This window comes from Terrapene carolina, unplaced genomic scaffold (assembly GCF_002925995.2).
Source record: "Terrapene carolina triunguis isolate 2854851 unplaced genomic scaffold, T_m_triunguis-2.0 Scaffold96, whole genome shotgun sequence".
NCBI lineage: Eukaryota > Metazoa > Chordata > Testudines > Emydidae > Terrapene > Terrapene triunguis.
In genome coordinates this window covers 59,125,053-59,139,001 of record NW_020664447.1, presented here as the reverse complement: position 1 = coordinate 59,139,001, position 13,949 = coordinate 59,125,053, and positions in this window count along the sequence as shown.

Here is a 13,949-nt window from a genome sequence, read left to right as displayed (position 1 = left end):
AATTTTCTCGGAAACAACAAGGCAGACACCTACAGGTTGTTGGTGGAAAACCTCCTCAAGGCATACAAAAGCCTTGGTTACAACATGTCATTAAAGATACATTTTTTGCACTCTCATCTAGATTTTTTTCCACCGAACTGCGGAGCAGTGAGCGACGAGCACGGTGAGTGATTTCACCAGGACATTGCAACAATGGAGAAACGCTATCAGGGCAAATGGAGCCCATCAATGCTTGTGGACTATTGCTGGACAGTGACAAGAGATGCTCCATTTAATGAATACAAGAGACAAGCCAAGAAGCGCCGAGTAGACACTGAATAGGACTAAACTATATAGATAATAGTTTTTTGCCTTTTGTTTCATAATAAATTTTATTTCTATAACCCTTTTGCTGATTTTTAAAGTGTTACATAAACAGGACAGGTGAAATAATATCATGTAAAGCAACCATAAACACATGAAAAGACCTAGGTTTACAATTTCTGATTAAAACTCTACTATCTACACAATATACATAGACATAAAATGTAAAAACTTAAATATCTTAGAAACAGTAGCCAATCAGTTGTTTTAATTGTCATATTTGAATTCAGCACATCAAAATACATAATAAATAGCACATTTTATCTCTGAAGCAGACGACTTCTCAAAAATTGTAGACCAGTGTAATCTATCTCACTGGAAGGCAGTAGCTAGATCAATCAAAGAATTCTTCTGTTGACCTACTGCTGTCAACCCTGGGGGTTAGGTTGGCTTAACTATGTTGCTTGGGGTGTGGACACAACTTTTTTTGTAGACCAGGCCTTAAGCACCATTTACAAAATGGTGGTGGTGCGGCTGCCCTTATATCTAAAAGCCCAGTGCTTATGGCATTCACCTGCGATGCAGGTTCAAATCACTGCCATGGAGCAAGTACCTGAACCCAGCTCTCCCACATCCTAGGTTAGTGCTCTAGCCACCGGACTGTTGGATATTCTAATCTGGGGTGTGTTTCAATCTTTCCCACTGAATAGGGTTACCATCCATCCATATTTCCCCGGACATGTCCGGCTTTTGCGTCTCTAAATAGCCGTCCGGGAGGAATTGGTAACAAGGTTAAAATGACCGGGGTTTTTCTCTCCCTCGCCTCCCTCCCTCCCTTCCATGCAGAGTGCGGCTGCTGATTGGGCGGCTGGGCCGACTGACCCGCTCCCATTGGCCTCCAGCAGCCAGAGCCCTCCCCTGCCCCCCCCCTCTGTCTGCAGCCCTGTGTAACACACAAACCGACCCACCGGGCAGCGTGTTTTGCAAATACGTGGAGCCAGAATGGTAAGGGGAGTCCGGGGGGGGGCAGTCAGGGAGCGGGGGAGTGTTGGATGGGTCCCCGGCCTCCACCTGCCACCCCCCCTCGGCGCATTTCCCCCCCGTGAGACCGCCCTCCCTGCCTGCCTCTCCCTTGTCTGCTTGTACTGCCAGAGCCAGCAGCAACTGCTGTCTGCTGCCCCCGGGTCCTAGTGCCCCCATCCACTAATGGGAAGACAGGCTGCCCTTACCCTGCCCTTCCACCCTAGCCCTGAGCCTCTCCAATGTCCCAAACTCCTCAGCCCCAGCCCTCATCCCCCCACACCCTAATCCTCTGCTCCATCACTGAGCCCCCTCCTGCATCATGAACCCCTCATCCTCAGACCCACAGCCCTCACCCCTGCATCCCCTCCTATCCCCAAACTCCCTCCCAAACCCCCTCCCCCTTCCCACACACCCCTCCTGCCCTCAAACTCCCTCCCAAAGCCTGCACCACCTCCCTTTGCACCACCTCCCACCCCCAAACTCCATCCCAGAGCCTGCACCCCTCACCGCCTCCTGCACACCCACCCCCTGCCCCAGCCTGGAGCCTGCACCCAGCACCCAAACTCTATCCCAGAACCTGCACCCTGCACCCCTCCTGCACCCTAATCCTCATCCCAGGACCTGCACCCCAGACCTCCTCCCCCCACCCAACTCCCCTCCCAGAGCCTTAGGCAGGTGTGTGGGGGGGTGGGTTCTGGGCACCACCCAAATTTCTACAACACTGCCACCCATGCGAGTGGATAAGGGTCGGGGCAGTCAGGGGACAGGTAGGGTCCTAGGGGGGGCAGTTAGGGTGGGGGGTTCTCAGCAGGGGGCAGTCAGGGGACAAGAAGCAGGGGGGGTTGGGGTTCTGAGGGGGGCAGTCAGGGGGTGGGAAGTGGGAGGGAATGGATGGGGGCAGGGCGGGGCTAAGGCGGGGCTTCCCCCCCCCAGTGTCCTCTTTTTTGATTGTGGAAATATGGTAACCCTACCACTGAAGCTATTCCACTTTGACCCAGCCACACTATTTAATTATACAAAGGAAGCTACTCTCACAAAAATTGTCTCCAAATATAGAGAATGAAGCAGAGAGCAATCTGTCTACCACAGCTTCTCTCAAAGGACTACTGGGTAACAAAACTAACACCAATGCAGTATTTCTTCAAAGATTTGATTGCATGCTAAGAAAAAAACTTGTAAGAAGACTGTGTAACAGCACCACCTGGTGACTCCTGCCAAATATGGAAGAGCTAAATATCTCTGGGCCAGATCTACCATTGGTGTAAGTCAATGAAACACTGCACATATAATGTTATGCATTTGCTTAATAAACTCCAATTCACACTGGTAAACACCTCAGTGGGGATATGTGAATGAGATAAGGCAAAAATTTCAAAATACAACACAGGAGCACACTAAGGCATGATCTAACGTGTCAGACCTAAATCCTTCAGAGTTAACATTGGAATCTTTCTATATCCATTTCATTCACTGCTCAGTCAGTCTACTGTCATCAAAAGAAACCATAGGGCTTCCATCAACATTAATGAATTTATCCTCATATCCCTGTTTTAAGGTAGGGAATTATTATTCTCTCTATTTCTCAGATAAGTTAATCTACTTGCCCACAATCATACACAAAGTCATGGTAGTGTCAGAAATTGAGCTCACATCGCCTGAATCCTAGCCTAGAGCCTTAACCACACAGTCATCCTTCCTCTCTGAAAGTGATATTACAGAAAGACTGAAATATTAGTACATGTTTGCTGTACAGTAGAGAGGTTACAAGGCTGTTTTGTTTGATACTGAAAGACAGTTCCCTATAGAGTAAAAATAATTATAATTGGGCAACGTTTCAGTTCAGTGCCTCAACTTAATTCTGTAACACCATAAAATCTCTTGTTCTGTTCAGTTCATGAATAGCACTAATAATGAATGTAACTTCCCTGTTACTTTACTTCTCTGGGAAATGATCCCTTGTTAATATGCTGAAGCATCTTGTTTAAAACATTTTCATGTCAGTATTTGCTTTTCTGTCACTCAGTGATCTCATTTAAAAGCATTTTTTGCTAATCATTGCTTTTTGAATCCTACTTTCATGGCCATAAGATGTCTGAAGCAAAAAGCCTTTAAAAATGCAACATCTGTTTGTTCTTTTTAGAGAAAAGATGCTGAAAGTCTTTGAAGTCAACAGAAGTTGAGGATACTCCGCACCTAGTAAGAAACTCTATGATTTGGATAATAAGTCTGCCCATGTTATCCAGAGGCCTTAATATTAGTAATAATTGTGGTCCAAGTACTATTATATTACAGCACGATCAGATATCCATTTAAAAAATAGATGGACATCTGTAAGCATATAATAAACTGACTGAAATGATGTGGATAGAAAATTAACACCTTGAAAAGCTCTAAATGAAGCACACCTAGCTCACAAACATCAGAGGTATACATGTGACTAGTGCCTTAATTCTCTCCTCTTTGCTCACATTATGTAAATATTATTTTGGGGGTGATTTCTCAGGTTAAACCTATTATTCGTTAATAATGTACTTGGTGTTCAACTTCTGTACCCCTTTCATCTCTTCTATATGCAAGGACTCACTAGATTTCTCTAGAGATTAGTGATTGTACAGACTGAGCTGAAGCCATGTATGCTGCAGCAGCTGCCCACTTTCCTCTGAGTCATCAAATATTACTTATCAGAAAAATTAAATGAACCATGAAAAGTAAGCAGCGTCAGACAAGTAACTTGCTCCTCTATATGGCACTTTGTTCATACAGGTGAATAACTTTCATGACTGAAGATTGTTGGTGTAAGAAAGCTTCTTGGTGACAACTGATGTGTTTTCATCATAAGAACATATGAATTGCCATACTGGGTCAAATCAATGGTCCACCTAGCCCACTATCCTGTCTTCCAAAAGGAGCTGGGGCCAGATGTTTCAGAGGGAATGAACAGAACAGGACAATTATCCAGTGATCAATCTCCTGTCATGCAGTCAGACGTTTAGGGATACCCAGAGCATGCAACTGTATCCTTGACTATCTTGGCTAATAGCCATTATTGGACCTATCCTCCATGAACGTATCTAATTCTTTGTTGAACCCAGTTACAGTTTTGGCCTTCAGCAACTGCTAGCGACTGGTTCTACAGGTTGATTGTGTTGTGTGAAGAACTTCCTTATGTATGTTTTAAACCTGCTGCCTATTAATTTCATTGGGTGAACCCTGGTTCTTGTGTTATGTGAAGGGGTAACTAACACTTCCCTATTCACTTTTTCCACACCATTCTTGATTTTATAGACCTCTATCAAAACTCTTTGTCTCAGTTGTCTCTTCTAAAAAGTGAACAGTCCCAGTCTTTCTAATCCTCATATGGAAGCAGTTCCATAACCCTAATCATCTTTGCCATTACTTTTTCCAATTCTAATATCTTTTTTGAGATGGGGTGACCTGAACTACACACAATATTCAACATGTGGGCGTACCATGGATTTATATAGTGGCATTATATTTTCACCATTCTTAGGCTAGGTCTACACTACCCGCCTGAATCGGCGGGTAGAAATCGACCTCTCGGGGATCGATTTATCGCGTCCCGTTGGGACGCGACAATCAATCCCCAAATCGACGCTCTTACTCCACCAGCGAAGGTGGGAGTAAGCGCTGTCGACGGGAAGCCGCAGAGGTCGATTTTGCTGCCGTCCCTACAGCAGGGTAAGTCGGCTGCGATACGTCGAATTCAGCTACGCTATTCGCGTAGCTGAATTTGCGTATCTTAAATCGACCCCCCCCCTTGAGTGAAGACGTACCCTTAGATGATAAATCCGAGGAACTGTCACAGCTTGAGGTGTCATTAGAGGAGGTTTTCGAACAAACTGATAAACTAAACAGTAATAAGTCACCAGGACCAGATGGTATTCACCCAAGAGTTCTGAGGAACTCAAATGTGAAATTGCAGAACTACTAACTGTGGTATGTAACCTATCATTTAAATCAGCTTCTGTACAGATGACTGGAGGATAGCTAATGTGACGCCAATTTTTAAAAAAGGCTCCAGAGGTGATTCTGGCAATTACAGGCTGGTAAGCCTAACTTCAGTACCAGGCAAACTGGTTGAAACTATGGTAAAGAACAAAATTGTCAGGCACATAGATGAACATAATTTGTTGGGGAAGAGTCAACATAGTTTTTGTAAAGGGAAATCATACCTCACCAATCTACTAGAATTCTTTGAGGGGGTCAACAAGCCAATGGGAGCTGCAGGAAGCGGCGCGGGCCGAGGGACGTACTGGCCGCCGCTTCCCGCAGCCCCCATTGGCCTGGAGCAGCGAACCGCGGCCACTGGGAGCTGCGATCGGCCGAACCTGCGGACGCGGCAGGTAAACAAACCAGCCCGGCCTGCCAGGGGCTTTCCCTGAACAAGCAGCGGCCCTAGTTTGAGAACCACTGGTCTAGAGACCCAAAGCCAGGGTGTGATGTGTGTACAAACCCCACATTGGGCAACCAGGGGTTAGGGGTTTATTTTGGGCTTAGCCAGCCCTGCCCCACACACCTGCAGGAAATGCTCCATCTGCTGGAGGGATTAAAAAACAGGGAATTAGCTCATTTTGATGGCAGAGCTGGAGATAAGCAGACCTGCAGCCCACAGCTCCAGCAGCACAGCGGGAAGCCTAAAGGCTCTGATGCAGCTGCCCAAAGGCATTCTTCCTGAGGGAAGGGAGGACCCACCCCAGAGCCAATCAGAGAGGTAAGTATCCCCCTCTCCACCACCTGTGGACCCTGGACATTGGTAATCCCCTGTTACTTATTTTGGTTTGGATTTCCCCAACAGGGGAAAGCCTTGGACTAAGCTGACCTGTGGGTTAGAGGGTAGGGACAAGAGGAAGAGGCCCAGGGAAGACAGCCTTAACCTTGGTTGCCAGACCACTGGTAGCCCAAAGGGCCCTAGGTTGGAGTCTGGTGGAGTGGGAGGGCCTGGGCTCCCCTCCCATTGGCAGTCAGGGGGTGCAGTTGTGACCACTAGGCCACACTCCCCAACCAGACCACGAGTGAAGACCATTACACAGGGACAGTGCCTAAATTCTGCCTAGTCCCAGCAAGCTAAAGGCATGTGGGATTCAGTGTTTGAATCCCCTTAGCAGTCTGAGTGTCCATCAGTGAGCTCAATCAGATGTGATGCATGGCTTTTACCAACAGCCCATTGCAGCCTGTTAAGAACATAAGAACATAAGGAAGGAATGGTGTCCCTAGCCCCTGTTTGTCAGAGGATGGAGATGGATGGCAGGAGAGAGATCACTTGATCATTGCCTGTTAGGTTCACTCCCTCTGGGGCACCTGGCATTGGCCACTGTCGGTAGACAGGATACTGGGCTAGATGGACCTTTGGTCTGACCTGGTACGGCCGTTCTTATGTTCTTATGTTTCTGTTCTGACGCTTCTGTCAGGCTTGCTGGTGGCCGAGGCTTGTTCTAAGTTCTCCTGGTCCTGGTTTTGGCCTTGTCTATCTGGATTTGGTGGCTCTCTGCTGCTGTTCTGCCTGCATCTTCACCAGTGCCTTGAGTCTGTAGTGACCTCATACGTTCTGTGTCCCACTACAGCTTGGACTGTTGTTGTTGGTTGTTTGCCGTTGCTTTGAGTGGCTATTTGGTTGGACCCAAACTTGCTCACCTGTGCATAGGGCCCTCAGATCCATGGCTCCTTTGGAGTGGGCTGCCTGCCTAGCTTGGTGTTCTGTTAACTGCTGCTGTGTACTGTCTGTAATTCCTTTGTTGGGCTGCAGCAGGTTACCTACCCCTCACGGGAATCACTCTTGGTTCTTCAGCCTATCAGTCCTTGTGCTGGGCTGCTACCTAATCACTGGAAGGGTGATGGTCTGACACTGCCAGGTAGGATCCCTTCCTGTCTGTTTTGCCTCTGCCATCAGTCTCTTGTAGGGTGACCAGATGTCCTGATTTTATAGGGACAGTCCTGATATTTGGGGCTTTTTCTTATATAGGCTCCTATTACCCCCCACCCCGTCCCGATTTTTAACACTTGCTGTCTGGTCACCCTAGTCTCTTGCCTGCCTCTACCTTCTTAAGGTTTTGTGAGTATCTAGGGGAAGATGTCTTGTGTTGAGGTTTCCATTTGGTGCTGAATTGTTTGAATTCTGCTGCAGTGTACTGTGGCCCATTGTCTGAGCATAGCATATCAGATATGCCCTACATTGCAAAATGTGCCTTTAGTTTCCTGATCATAGTTCCTGCCTGAGTGCCCTCCAGATAGTCTAGCACACAGAAATTAGACCAGTAATCTACTATGACCATGTAGAAAAATGAACAAGTCTGTTACAACCTTTTCTCAGGCCCCGGTTGGGATTTAATGAGTTTATAGTCTTCTGTTGGTCACTTACTCTTTGCCCACTTCCTGCTGTTCCACGTATGCTCTCAATTTACTGCTGGGGGAATTCTGCGCCTAAAAATTCTACTCACAATATTTTAAAATTCTGTGTATTTTATTTGTCAAAATAACACAATATAATCCCACCAGTTTCAATTATTTTGGTAATTTATTCAAAATACCTGTCAGCAAGTATGTCTATAACAATACAGACAACAAAAAAGATTCAGGAAATGTTTTTTGACAAATAGATTCCTTACTAGGCATATTAATAAAGAACTTTGAGTAATAATTCATTATTATTACATCAATACAGAACCGTATTTCCTGCACCGCTCAGAAGCAGTGCAAAGACTTGGAGTCAGGCGTAAGGGAGGAGCTGAAGGAGAGGAAAGTAATTGCTGGGAAGGAGCCCGGTTGTGAACTTGAAGGGTTGTTGGGTGTGGGTGGAAGAAGTATGGAACAAGGTTTGTGTGTGTGGTGTGTGTATGTTTTTTTTTTTTTTTTGAGATGGGGAGGGTTTGTTAAGGGGCCTTCCCCATACTGACTCAAGCCTGTCCCAGTCAGTCAGGCACATCTGCCTCTAGAACCATGTGTCCTTGCATCCCCACTCAGCCATCCCTCCTCCCCATCTCCATGTGGCCAGCCTCTTCTCTTCCCTATCTGCAGCTGGGGCTGGCCTGGGAGCGGCTGCTCTCTGTTCTGGTGCCACAGCAGTCCCTGGTGGGTGGCTGGAGAGCGGCAGCTGCTGGCCGGGAGCCCAGCTCTGAAGGCAATGCTGTCACCAGCAGCAGCACAGAAGAAAGGGTGGCATGGCATGGTACTGCCACCCTTACTTTTGTGCTGCTGCTGGCAGGGCACTGCCTTCAGAGCTGGGTGCGTCTCCAGACACCGCTGCTTTCCTGCCATCCAGCTCTGAAGGCAGTGCAGAAGTAAGAGTGGCAATACTGTGACCCTCCTACAAATAATCTTCCAACCCCCTCTCCAGCAACCCCCTTTTGGGGGTCCTGACCCAATTTGAGAAACCCTGGTCTCTCCCATTAAATTTATATAGTATAGGGTAAAAGTACACAAGATCGGATTTCATGGGGAGACCAAATGTCATGGTCTGTGATGCATTTTTCATGGCCGTGAATTTGGTAGGGCCCTACTAATGGATTAGGAATGAGAATGCCTAAGCCTCATCAGCATTTTGTCCTCCTGGAGGGAGGAAAACAGTGCTTAGTTCCTTGTTTCTTGGTGTTTGACCTCATCTGTGAAGTTATCTCCTCCCCTGTTTTGTGAACTGACGTGTACATTGAGAGAAGGGTAGAAACTGCATCCTTTCTACGGGTTACATTTTTTGCTCCCCATTGGACAGTACTGTAGAATATTAACAAGGCCTCCAGATCCAAATATAACACTAATGGTAAACATTGACAAATCAATTCTCACTCAACTAAAATGAGCTATACATGTGCTCTTTGGGACTACATGCCTTAGTGTGAGCTTTTTGTCAGATATCCTAGTTTTTATACTTGCACTAATGTTGTACAGAATGTGTAATATGCAGACCAACCTTTGACTGCTTTTCTGATTAATTAGTAAATGAGCAGATTTTTTTTGATCTACAAAGACATTGACACCAATCACCAAACAGTAGTATCTAAATAATGACAGCCTGACTCTAATGGTGGGCAAACTATGGCCCGGGGGCCGCATCTGGCCCTTCAGACGTTTTAATCCGGCCCTCGAGCTTCCGCCGGGGAGTGGGGTCCAGGGCTTTCCCTGCTCCATCTGGGGAGCGAGGTAGGAGGCTTGCCCCCCTGTGTGCATGCTGTGGCTCTGCATGGCTTCCGGAAGCAGAGGCATATCCCCCCTCTGGCTCCTATGCATAGGGGCAGCCAGGGGGCTCCACTCCGCACGCTGCTCCTGCCCCAAGCGCCTCCCCCGCAGCTCCCATTGGCTGGGAAAGTGTGTGACAGGGAGTGTGTGTGTGGGGCGGGGGAGTGTGTGTGTTAGGGGAGAGTGAATGTGTTGCATGCTGTTTCTTTAAGTTCAGACAGCAGATGGAACCAACCAATCCTGAGGCAATGGGAGGGGGATCCCCCCACATCAGCTCCCGCCTACCTCCCTGGCTCTGCACAGCAGTCTCTTTCTCTCTCTCTTCCTTCCCCCCTCCCCCTCCCCTGCTCTGCCTGCTGCTATGTTCCTAGTGCCAGGGAGAGCGGGATTCCACGTTAATTGGTTCTGTGATTTCCTCTGAGTTCTCCCACATCCCCCTCGGCCCACAGACCAATGATCCACCCCTTCCCTTCACTCCAGGCAGGAGAGCTTGTTGCTGCTTTCCTGCTGGCATGCTCAGCATATGAACTCTCCACACTGAAGAATACCAAAGCTTCCTGGAGCTTTGAAAAGGGAGGGGCATATGCCTGCAGGGCAGCAGAGTTCAAAACAGTGAGCACAGCAGCATGGCAAGCATTGTGGGATATTGGGGGAGGCCAGTTACATGGACATAACAAATGGCAGCATCTACACTGATGCTTTGTTGCTTTAACTTTCCCACTTTAACTTTGCTGCTAAAAGCTCTATGCTTCTCATCGAGATGGTTTTATCGGCAAAACAGGAGAGTTTTGCTGCAAAAAGTAGCATTGTAATGTGTACATCTCCACTGTTTTGTCGGCAAAAGCTGCCTTATGCCAACAAAACTGTATAGTGTAGATAAGGCCTTAGGAACACAAATCTTTGTCTTTTGGTCCTTTAACCAGACCATTTAAAAAAAGCTTCTGAATGGATTCATAATTAAGGGAAAAACCAAAAAGTTTTTGTCAAGGCTGATTCCCCACTCTGGCACTTCAAGTGCAGAAGGTGGGGCCCCGCAAGGATTCTAAAAATTAATACTGGCCACTCCAGGCATGTATTAAACTCCCAAGGTTACGGGTTCTCTCTGACCTTGGATGGGTAGATGCTGCCACCACCCAAATGCAAAAAAAACCCTTTTGAAAACCCAGAAAGGCGCACTTGGGAATTCCTTTCTGTGGGGTACCCTCAAGCCCTTTTTCTCCCCCCCACTCCAGGGAAGAGCTGAGAAAGAAAAAAAAAAGGAAACCAGCTGTTGCCATCAGCTAATTAAACAACATGTGCACAAACCTCTTAGGGACACAAAAATCCAATCCTGTTCTTAAAAAAGGTAAATTTTATTAAGCAAAAAGAAATAAAATACATCTGGAACTTAGGCTTTTTGCTAGGTCAAAAAAAAATTACAAAAATTAAGCATCAAGATAGCTCTCTTGAGGTTCAGCTTAAAGATTACAAGCAAAACAAAAGCACCTGAGGTTAGCACTGAGGAGTCCACAAGTCAATAAGAAATGACCCTAATCACGTCTTCCTAGACCTTCCCTGACTTACTTACATATCTGGGGTTTCAGATAAGCAATCTCTAGGTATGATCTGATGGTTTTTCATACCTGGCTTAAAGCTTCCTACATCATAATTCAGCCTGGTTCCTGCTCTGCGTCTCCTCTCTCCAGAGAACAACAAAACAGACAAAGGGAAAGCTTTCCCCCCCCATTTTAAAAAGTTCTAGCCCTCCCATTGGCTCTTTTGGTCAGGTGCCCACTCCCTTCTTTTTACCTATGGGCTTTTTTAACCCTTTACAGGTAAAGCAAGTAGAGCACCTCTAATTTTACTAATAATTACATGAAGAACTAAACCGTATTTTTCACATTTCAAAGACTACAATGATTTAGAATACAGCTGATGGATTGCTGTTTCAAAGCATAGTATGTCAAAGCATACTCCAGGACTTTTAGTGCATGGTAGCAGGGTCCACTTGGCTACTTAGTGAGCAGTAGGGCTAGATTTACACCTTTGCTTGTCATACACTGACAGACTGTGTCAACACGCCTTTAGTCTTTCAAGGGAGATTTTCAAAGGCACCAATGACTCTCGATGGGAGTTGGGTGCTTAATTGTCACTTTTTAAAAAATATTTCTTAGTTTACAAGTTACACTGCATCTCAGAACAAAGAAGAAAACCAAACAATTTCCATTTCGTAAAACTGCTTTGTTAGGAAGACAGCAATTGACATCTTAGATTTTCAAGTCTGAATTTTCAGAATGCATGTTAAATAGCCAACTTACACTGAATCAAGTGTAGACAAAGTGAGCTTTGGAATACATTATGTACTTGATAGACTCTCATTTTAAAAGACACTAATGTTCACTTTGTACCTCTATGAATTTAAGACCCTGTTCAAGAGAGAAGCCAGCTAAGCAGGTAGAATAAGAACAGTCAAACACATTGCCTACAGTGGTGCTGGAACAATTTGTATATGGGAGTGCTGAGAGCCATTGAGCCAAACTGTAAACCCTGTCTATGATGGGAAACCACTTCAAGCCAGGGGGTATGGCAGCACCCCAGCACCCCTAGTTCCAGCACCTATTATTGCCTCTACCATTCCAGCTATTGTCCTGGATATGGGGGCATTGCATGGTACAACCCCCCATATTTCCCAACTACAGGTCAAGCTGATTTCTTTAGGGTCCCATTATTCATGTGGAGCAGCACTCTTCTATGCCATTGTTATTTGTACTGAGGTAGCACCTATGAGTCCCAGTCATGGACCAGGACCCCATTGTGCTAAGTGCTGTACAAAGACAGAACAAAAAGATGGTCCCTGCCTAAAGAGTTCACAATCTAAGTACAGCCCTACCGATCTCAGTGGGGCTATTTCTGAAGCAAGGAGCCAAACTCTTAGTATTACTTTCTCATCCTTTCAAAGTTAAGGAAATCTGAATTTACCTCTTTTTTTTTCTGGAAGCTTTTTAGGGGCCAGACCTCTTACCTGCCTGATGGCAAGAGTTTGGTATGTAACACTGACCTCTTGCCTTTAGATTTAATTTGATTTATAGAGGCCCAGATCCTGGAAGGTATTTTGGCACTTAGCTCCTGTTGAAGATACTTTTGAGGATCTGGGCCACAGTGCCTTTAATCCAAAGTACTGAATAAAGGTAACAGAAGGACATGGTGATAAAAAAATAAATAACTTAACAACAGAAGCAAATCAATAAACAGTGGCCCTAAGTCATTACAAAATTGTAAGTACAAGAGAAGAGGAAAATACAGGTTTTGAGATGTGACTGGTAAAAAGAATTAGAACAACAGGGGCAAAAAGACCTCAAAATTGAGGCATGCAGAGGAAAAAGCATGATCTTTGGAAATGGGACATGAAGAGTGAACATTGGTAAGAAACATGTGAGAAGATGGTTGGAAGTGGAGAATGTGAGGTAAGAAAGAAGAAATATGAGAAGAAAGTTTAGGAGGACCAGTTTTGCTCTTGCTGTTAAAGGCATAAATGAGAAATTTTGAAGTGACTATACTGGAGAACAGTAGTGGGAGGAAAAACATGAATAGCAAGGCAAAGCAAAAATTAGACAAGCTGCATAATTTTTAACCAGATGGAGTAGTTGAGGAGAGGACTCTAATAGACCACCAGAAATAGTAGTGCAGACTTCGCTTAGAAAGGAGAAGAAACCCTCGTCAATCTCTTGTTTAATATGTGATAGAAATAAACTTTTTTCTAAAATACTATCAGTTCATTTAATGTTTTATTTCCTCACCACTACAATTTTAACGTAAGAGGATGCTAATCAAATCTCTAGTCAATGGTCTTTAAACTTGTTGAGACTGAAGCATCTGAAACTGCAACACTGCATCATTTGGCTCCAACAATTATGACTGTGTAATGATGATCTCCAAATGCAAATGAAGTAGAGGATTGGTTTGTGCTGTCTATCTTGCTTTCTTTCTGAATGCATCAGTGTTCAGTGCAAATCACTGGACTATCTCATATTACTAGGTCTTCAGAACATATTAATTGTAATTTTCTATGTTTAGTTTAGAGGCCCTGGACTAAATTCTGGTATCAGTTGCAGTGATATAAATCTACAGTAGTAGTTCAATTGAAATCATTGGGGTTGCTTTATATTTACTGAGTAACTAATTGCTTGATGCCAATGGAGTTATAAATTCAGAATAAGCAAAATTAGAATTTGACCAGTATGCTTGCGCTGAGACTGGATGAGCTGTAACATATCACAGGCACTAGGATTTTCAATTGTTGATAAAATAATACTGTCAGTAAAAGCAAGGATCCATTGGTGATGGTTCACACTGGCACTAATGACACTGCATCATGGGTTTTCTTGCAGATAATAGATGACTTCAGGAACTGGGAAGCATGCTAAAGAAGAATGTCCAAGTGATCTCCTGAGATCCTT